The 9,544-nt window shown below is 43.0% G+C and overlaps 1 long non-coding RNA gene across 1 annotated transcript; it reads left to right on the top strand.

Moving 5' to 3' along the window:
• Positions 1-500: 500 nt before the first annotated feature.
• On the top strand, positions 501-1,558 carry LOC109771514 (uncharacterized). Its single transcript, XR_002234877.4, has 2 exons — positions 501-1,276; positions 1,383-1,558. It is a non-coding gene; the product is annotated as an uncharacterized lncRNA (long non-coding RNA).
• Positions 1,559-9,544: the final 7,986 nt, after the last annotated feature.

The following is a 9,544-nucleotide window of genomic DNA, read 5'->3' as shown; positions in this document are numbered from 1 at the left end:
GCCACAAGACCACACCTGAGACGTGAGCTCCGCCCACGAGCGTCATCGCTCCCACCACTAGGGCCGCCACGCCGGCATCCCAGACCATGTTTCCTCCGCCGCCACCATGCACAAACACCTCCTACCGGTGAAGGGGTAGAAGGCTCCTCCTTCTAACCAAAGCAAGCCCCTTGGTGGGGATATTGTCAACCGGGTCAAATTTGAGCACGGGAAAGAAGGCGGTGGTCGCCAGCCAAGCTGCGGCCACCCGAGACGAAATGCATTTTGAGCGACATATCAGAGACGTCAACCACTCTGCCAATCACATATGAAACGGACAAAAACATAAGGAAACGACATTAAAAAAATTCAGACGAAAAAGCTAGCATGGAAAGAGATCACGTACTAACAAATAAAACATCGGAATCGATAACGCTCGAACGTGGTAGATTTTGGCAAATCGCCCCGAACGCTGCACCTGCCATACGATACCTTAGCACAAATCACGGAACAAATCCAGTGTCACGTCATCTCTTTAGATCGTTCGGGCTGTAGCCCCAACACCCGAACGACCACGCTCGCGCACTTCTCTCCCTTATCCTCTCACTCCACCGCACTAGCCTTTCCCCATTCTCCTATCCACTCCTCTCCTGGCTACTCCTCGGGCCAGCAGCAGCCGTCGACGGGGAGCGCCGCTCGCCTTGTGGCGCGGCGGAGCAGGCGGCGGAACAGCCGGAGGATGAGGAAGCTGGTGGAGGCGCGGCGTGACAGCAGCGGTGCGTGGTGGCTCCCCGAGGACGATGAAGCGAGCGGAGGCGGCGACTCCCAGTCCCAGGCCAGCGCGGATCAGCGGGGCTCCGACGCCGTGGGAGTTCGTCGTGGACGCCGACGGGTCGCCTGAGGATATGGCTCAGACGGAGGTGGCGCGGCGTGAGCACTCGGCGGCTGGGGCACGGCACGAATGCAGCTGCGTGGTTGCGCCTGGAGTGCGAGGAAGCGGGCGGGGGCAGCGGCGCTGAGGCCCGCTAGACTCCGGTGGATGTGGCCCTTGGTCGCCGCCGTCCGATGGTCTCTTCGTCCGACGAATCAAGGCCGGATTTGTAGGGTCCAACGGCGCGGGGTGGCTCTGGTGACCTTGCGCAAGGACGGCGCGCGTGGGGAAGACAACCACCATGGCCAACCTAGTGGCGTCCCTGGGGCTCAGCAATCACGATGGGGTTCGAACTTTGCGGCCCGTGACGAGGCGGCCGTCGGCGCCAGAGATCGACTCCCCTTGTCAACGTCTCCTTCCTAGAAGGTATGCATATACTGTTGCCTCTACTCTGCTAACGCTAAAATTACATGGAAACCTGCATAAATCATGCTTACTAAGACTAAATTGTGAGTGCTGCTTTACTGGACAGAAGAGGAGAATATTCTTCAGAGAATTATGGCGTTTCTTTTGGTTTGTAACCATCATCAATAACACATGGGCAACTATTCAGTAATCTGTGTACCTTACACTACTTCCTCCTGTTTGCACTGATGTGTGGATTCCTCAAATTTTGAAGCAGCCTGAATGTTACCATCAGATTCTAATTCACTTTGGCATGTCTCAAATTCTGTTATATTTTTTCCTAGCTGATTTCTGAGTCAAGTTGTGATAAATTTGTTAACTTAGCTACATACTGAAGTTAGTTTAGTCCCCCTCAAAAAAAGAAGAAGTTAGTTTAGTTTGGTGTGTACCTGAGGTTCTGCTTAAAATAGTTACTATTGTATTAGACATATATTTGACATCTTATTTAGCAAGATATTCCTCGAGAATAGACACAGTTTGCATCTTGTTGTCAACTACAACTCTGACGTACATTTTTTGCCTCCAAAATTGCCATGTCTCACTATACATTTTTTCTTAAATTTGCCCTCTCACTGTAGAACATTTCTTAAATTTTCTTGGAAGATGGCAAATATACTTATCAAATCATTGCAAATTTAAGTTCTCGTATCATGGAAAATTCATTGCTTTCTTGCCATGGCAACTTTTGAGTTTTGGATCATGGAAAATTTAGTTCTCGGATCATGGCTAATTTTGCTTTCTTGCCATGGCAACTTTTGATTTTTTTTTAAGTTGTCGTTGTAATTCTTTAAATTGTCAAAAACAACACAAAATGGCAAATATTGCCATGGCAAGTTTTACTAATTATTTTACCTTTATTAACATGGTGAATTTACCTAAATCCCCATGGTAACTTTTTAACTTTTATTGCCATGGCAAGTTTACTATTTATTTGCCATGGAAAATTTACCTTTTATTAACATGGCAAATTTACCTAAATCCCCATGGCAATATCTAAGTTTTATTTCCATGGCAAGTTTTTACTATTTATTTGACTTTTATTAACATGGCAAATTTACCTAAGTCCCCATGGCAATATCAAACTTTTATTGCCATGGCAAGTTTTACTATTTATTTGCCATGGCTAATATACCTTCATTAACATGGCAAATTTACCTAAATCCCCATGGCAATATTTAACTTATATTGCCCTGGCAAATTTTACTTTTATTTGCCATGGTTAATTTACCTTTATTAACATGGAAAATTTACCTAAATTCCCATGGCAATTTTTAACTTTTATTGCCATGGCAAGATTTACTATTCATTTGATCTTTATTAGCATGGCAGATTTTACTTTTATTTTTGCATGCCAATTATTAATTTTTCTACACCATGGCAAAATTAACCTTTTTATTGCCATGGCAGATTTACCTTTTATTTCCCATGAACTTTTTTATTTAATTTACATGGCAATTTTCATTTTTGTCACTCATGGCAAACATACTTCTATGCAGCATGGCAAGTTTTACTTTTATTTGCCATGGCAAAAATACTTAGAAAACACGGCAATTATTACTAAACAATAGATGGTGCATTTTTTGTTTTGTGCTTCGGCAAATTTATATAGTAAAAATAGCACACAAATTTTTAATCCATATTTTCTTTCCATCATGGTACAGATGCAAACTGCCATGATTTTTTTTCCTTTTTGTGCCATTGCATATTTTTTTTTCCTTGCCATCATGGTACAGATGCAAAATTTATTTATAAACATGATGGCAATTTTTGGTGAAACCATTGGGATTCTTTTAGTAGTATCTTGTTTTCCATTTTCTATCCATCATGACATTTTTTTACTTTTTCAGTGATGGCAAGTTCATATGCATCCACACTGCACATTTGCCATGTTTTTGATTGGTAAACAACAAAAATTGCCATGGCAAATTCATACATTTTGACATCTTTGTAAATAAGATCTTTCTGGTTCATTCATATTATAGCGGAAGAGATCTCATGGTTCATTCATACTTTTTTACTTTTGCAGCATTTTGTGACTTTTTTCATCGCATGGAAAAATCTAGCCTTTATTAGTCACATCCAATAGTGGGCTTTTTTTGTCACAGTAAAAATTGGCACAATCTGGGCTTTTTTTTACAACAAAAAGGCCTCTAGCCCCCCGAGGTAGGGTGTTCGGGCTAGGTGATTCTGGTCCCGAACGCATGCGTTCGATCGATGCCTTCCATGGGACCGAACGAATCGTTCGATCTGGGGCTCTCCCAAACCGAATGTTTGGCAGTTATCAAGGTCCTAAAACATGGAGCAACACCATCAGGCATAGGAATCACCAAAAATGCTGAGAGATGGTAAGTACAATATGAAAACACCTCTTCAAGACCAGGCTGCATAAGAACCATGCTAAATCTCGTAAACTGAATCATATAGGGGCTCTCAACGGGCCTGGACGTTGGTTTTGCCGGGGTTTTTTTTTGGAAATGAAGGCATGCCCCTGGTCGAAGTAGCACAAAGTCATAAAGTATTATAGCTCGCAAGTGGAGCGAAAAATGTAAATAAAAGTACATGCTCAAAATCACAACCGGTATGACAATGTGAAGGACAAGCTCCCTAGACTCCTATCCTGTTATGCGACCGCCATCCGAACCGGTTGAATATAGCTCATGTTACCATCTCCCACTTGTTGCACCCAGTAGCCAAAGGCTCCTTGGAGTCCATAGGAGTGAGTAAGGACCACGTACGGATCAATGCGATAGCTTTGAAGATGACCTGCAAGAAAGTTAAAGTATGTTGCCTGTTAAAAACCATATCATTCCTGCAATTCCATATAGCCCATAAAAGCGCACATATTCCAATCCGAATACGAGCCATAGTAATATGCTCAACCCCAGCTAAACATGTTCCAAACAACGATTCAATGTCAATGGGAGGAGTAATGTTAAAGGCTATACAGATCATTCTCCAAAGCAATTTGGCGAGTGGGCATTCTATAAATAAGTGTTGTATTGTTTCATCATGATCACAAAAACAACAATGTCAACTACCTACCCACCGCCTCTTTACTAAGTTATCTTTGGTGAGGATCACTTGCTTGTGAACGAACCACATAAATATTTTAATACGCAAGGGAACCTTAACCTTCCAAATATGTAACGATCTCGAGATTGGGCCAGAATTAACGAGATCCATGTAAAAAGATTTCACCGTAAACACCCCATTTATAGCTAACTTCCAGCGCGTCGAATCAGGTTGGTCGGATAATTGAACATCTATCCATCGCCGTACCAAGTGCATCCATGCAGTCCATCGCTCACCAACTAACGCATGTCTGAATTGAATATTCAGGGGAGTCGATTGAAATACAGTGCCTACGTAATCCTCCTTGCGTTGCACGATGTTATATAGTGTGGGATATTGTACGGCTAGAGGCGTCTCTCCTAACCACGTATCTTTTCAAAATCTTGTTGACATCCCATTACCAACCAAGAATTTGACCCTACGAAAGAACAAATCTTTCGTTTGCATGAGTCCCTTCCAGAATGGCGAGTCAATTGGTCTCACGGTGACCTTGGCAAGCGTTTTCGACTGTAAATACTTATTGCATAGAATATGTGCCTACATACCTTCCGGCTCTATCTTTAACCTGTAAAGCCATTTACTCATAAAACATTTATTCTTGATTTCCAAGTTCTCAATACCGAGACCCCCTGGTCCTTGGGTCGGCATAGAATATCCCATCATGCGAGATGGTATTTCTTTTTGGCCTCATCTGACTACCAGAAGAACCGAGATCTAAAGAAATCAAGTCTCTTCCTCACCCCTTTCGGTACCTCGAAGAAAGATAACAGGAACATTGGCATACTAGTAAGTAGTGAATTTATCAACACTAGCCAACTTCCATATGACATTAGCTTGCTCTTCCAGCAACTAAGTTTTTGTTCAATTCGATCTTCGATGCACTTTCATTCTTTATTAGATAACTTACGGTGATGGATCGGTATGCCCAGATAACTGAAAAGCAAAGCACCTAATTCACACCCAAACAATTGTCTATATGTGTATTGCTCTTATTTGGCCTTACCAAAGCAGAACAACTCGCTCTTGTGAAAGTATATTTTTAAACCAGACAATTGTTCGAAGAGGCATAATATGAGTTTCATATTTCACGCTTTTGCAATGTCATGTTCCATGAAAAAGATGGTGTCGTCAGTGTACCGTAAAGTGAAAACACCCCATCAACCAGATGAGGGACTAGCCCCTCCACTTAACCGTTTTGCTTGGTCCTGCCTATAAAAATGGTCAACATATGTTGCAACGTAACTTCTTTACAAGGAAGACCTCGCCCTCCTCAAGTGTCTCCTGCAGCCGGCCGCTCGCCTCAGGAGGGAGCTGTGCGTACACGTGATTCCCTAGAACCATAACACAAGAAGACGCCAACAAGCACAGATGAGAAACACAGGCACGTGCAAGGCCAACAAAAAGAGTAGTATATTGGTAACCTAACGATAGAATAGAACCAAGCCTGTTTGCTTAATAAGACCTTCATAAGACACACGGTTTGCACGCGATATAGGAAGGAAAACATAAAACGACAAGAGAAAGAAAAAAACAAGGCTGTAACAAAAGAAAAAATACAAAAAAAGAAAAGAAACATAACTGATTTGCATGCAATAACAGTTCAAACTACAAACAACCAAGTCGGAACGAGTCCACATATCGATATTTTTTTTTAGAAAAGGGGGACATCCCAGGACTCTGCATCAGAGTGATGCATACGGCCACCTTTATTAGCAAGTAAATAGGTTCAACAATAGTCTTAAAGTCTCAAAAGCTGCTCACAAAGAGCTAAGGAACAAAATAAAAGCCACAACCGGCTGGCAAAAGAAAGATAGGAAAACTAATTGCCTATCCTATTGCATGACCGCCATCCAAACCGGTTGAAAATATCCCATGCTACCATCTCCCATCGGATAGATCCAGTAACCAAACGCTCCCTGGCCTCCGTCGAAGTGAGTAACGACCACATATGGATGCAGTGGCTCGGAAGATAACCTGCAAAAAATGAGTATTTGTTGTTTTGTTAAAAACTAAATCATTTCTGCAATTCCAGATAGCCCATAATAAAGCACATACTCCTACAAGAATATGTCTCGCTGTTTGGGGCTCAATCCCATCCAACCACGTCTCAAATAACGTGTTAATATTATTAGGAGTAATATTGTAGGCTATGTTAACTGATTGCCAAAGATCTTTGCTAAAGGGCAATGGAGAAAGAGGTGTTTGATTGTTTCATCCCGGTCACAGAAGCTACATCTAGTGGATCCATTCCAGTTGCGTTTAATCAAGTTATCCTTAGTTAAAATGACTTGTTTGTGTACAAACCACATAAACACTTTAACTCTCAAGGGAACTCGAAGTAGGAATAGAGCTAGAATTAATAGCATCCAAATACATGGATTTAACCGTAAATTCTCCATTCTTAGTAAGCTTCCAACACAACTGATCCGGACGTTGAGAGAGTTGAACATCCATCAATCTTCTCACAAGATGGAGCCAAGCTTCCCAACGGTTGCCAGCTAGCGCTCTCCTGAAATGGATATTTAGAGGCGTGGACTGACATACTGACTCAACGGCTGTCGGTATCAAAACCGGCGGATCTCGGGTAGGGGGTCCCGAACTGTGCGTCTAAGGCGGATGGTAACAGGAGGCGGGGGACACGACGTTTACCCAGGTTCGGGCCCTCTCGATGGAGGTAATACCCTACTTCCTGCTTGATTGATCTTGATGATATGAGTATTACAAGAGTTGATCTACCACGAGATCGTAGAGGCTAAACCCTAGAAGCTAGCCTATGGTATGATTGTTCTTGTCCTACGGACTAAACCCTCCGGTTTATATAGACACCGGAGGGGGCTAGGGTTACACAGAGTCGGTTACAAGGGAGGAGATCTACATATCCGTATTGCCAAGCTTGCCTTCCACGCCAAGGAGAGTCCCATCCGGACACGGGACGAAGTCTTCAATCTTGTATCTTTATAGTCCAACAGTCCGGCCAAAGGATATAGTCTGGCTGTCCGAGGAACCCCTAATCCAGGACTCCCTCAACGGTTGCATCTCTCCGTTGAACAATACTATAGAGAGAAGGATACTGAAGCGTGAGGGGCGTGTCCCCTAGCCAGGTATCCTCCCAGAATCTCGTAGAACTACCGTTGCCGACAACACACTTTGTCCGATTAAAAAAGACCGATTTAACTCTCATCAGTCCTTTCCAGAAAGGCGAATCCATCTGCCTCGCTGTCACCTGGGATAAAGTTTTGGAATGAAGGTACTTATTACGCAGAATCTGTGCCCAAGTGGCCTCGGTCTCTCAAGAAAGCTTATACAACCATTTGCTAAGAAGACATTTGTTCTTCACCTCAAGATTTTCGATTCCTAGACCCCCTTGTCCTTTCGAAAGACAGATAATGTCCCATTTAGCTAGTTGCTACCTCTTGAGCACTGCGTTGGTTTTCCCTTGAAGAGGAAAGGGTGATGCAGTAAAGCAGCGTAAGTATTTCCCTCAGTTTTTGAGAACCAAGGTATCAATCCAGTAGGAGGCCACGCACGAGTCCCTCGCACCTACGCAAACAAATAAATCCTCGCAACCAACGCGATAAGGGGTTGTCAATCCCTACACGGTCACATACGAGAGTGAGATCTGATAGATATGATAAGATAATATTTTTGGTATTTTTCTGATAAAGATGCAAAGTAAAATAGAAAGCAATAAAAATAACTAAGTGTTGGAAGATTAATATGATGGAAAATAGACCCGGGGGCCATAGGTTTCACTAGTGGCTTCTCTCAAGAGCATAAGTATTACGGTGCGTGAACAAATTACTGTTGAGCAATTGATATAATTGAGCATAGTTATGAGAATATCTAGGTATGATCATGTATATAGGCATCACGTCCGAGACAAGTAGACCGACTCCTGCCTGCATCTACTACTATTACTCCACACATCGATCGCTATCCAGCATGCATCTAGAGTATTAAGTTCATAAGAACAGAGTAACGCTATAAGCACGATGACATGATGTAGAGGGATAAACTCATGCAATATGATATAAACCCCATCTTGTTATCCTCGATGGCAACAATACAATACGTGCCTTGCTGCCCCTACTGTCACTGGGAAAGGACACCGCAAGATTGAACCCAAAGCTAAGCACTTCTCCCATTGCAAGAAAGATCAATCTAGTAGGCCAAACCAAAATGATAATTGGAAGAGACTTGCAAAGATAACCAATCATACATAAAAGAATTCAGAGAAGATTCAAATATTGTTCATAGATAAACTTGATCATAAACCCACAATTCATCGGTCTCAACAAACACACCGCAAAAGAAGGTTACATCGAATAGATCTCCACGAGAGAGGGGGAGAACATTGTATTGAGATCCAAAAAGAGAGAAGAAGCCATCTAGCTAATAACTATGGACCCGAAGGTCTGAGGTAAACTACTCACACATCATCGGAGAGGCTATGGTGTTGATGTAGAAGCCCTCCGTGATTGATGCCCCCTCCCGCGGAGCTCCGGAAAAGGCCCCAAGATGGGATCTCACGGGTACAGAAGGTTGCGCCGGTCGAATTAGGTTTTTGGCTCCGTATCTGGTAGTTTGGGGGTACGTAGGTATAGAGGAAGGAGTACGTCGGTGGAGCAACATGGGGCCCACGAGGGTGGAGGGCGCGCCTGGGGGGGGGGTAGGCGCGCCCCTACCTCGTGCCCTCCTGGTTGATGTCTTGACGTAGGGTCCAAGTCCTCTGGATCACGTTCGTTCTGAAAATCACGTTCCCGAAGGTTTCATTCTGTTTGGACTCCGTTTGATATTCTTTTTCTGCGAAACTCTGAAATAGGCAAAAAACAGCAATTCTGGGCTGGGCCTCCAGTTAATAGGTTAGTCCCAAAAATAATATAAAAGTGTATAATAAAGCCCAATAATGTCCAAAACAGAATATAATATAGCATGGAACAATAAAAAATTATAGATACGTTGGAGACGTATCAAGCATCCCCAAGCTTAATTCCTGCTCGTCCTCGAGTAGGTAAATGATAAAAACGGAATTTTTGATGTGGAATGCTACTTGGCATAATTTCAATGTAATTCTTCTTAATTGTTGTATGAATATTCAGATCCGAAAGATTCAAGATAAAAGTTCAATATTGACATAAAAATAATAATACTTCAAGC

The sequence above is a fragment of the Aegilops tauschii genome, chromosome 5, assembly GCF_002575655.3.
Source record: "Aegilops tauschii subsp. strangulata cultivar AL8/78 chromosome 5, Aet v6.0, whole genome shotgun sequence".
Classification (NCBI taxonomy): Eukaryota; Viridiplantae; Streptophyta; class Magnoliopsida; order Poales; family Poaceae; genus Aegilops; species Aegilops tauschii.
Note: the sequence above shows the minus strand (reverse complement) of the source record. Positions and strands in the feature narration are given on the sequence as shown.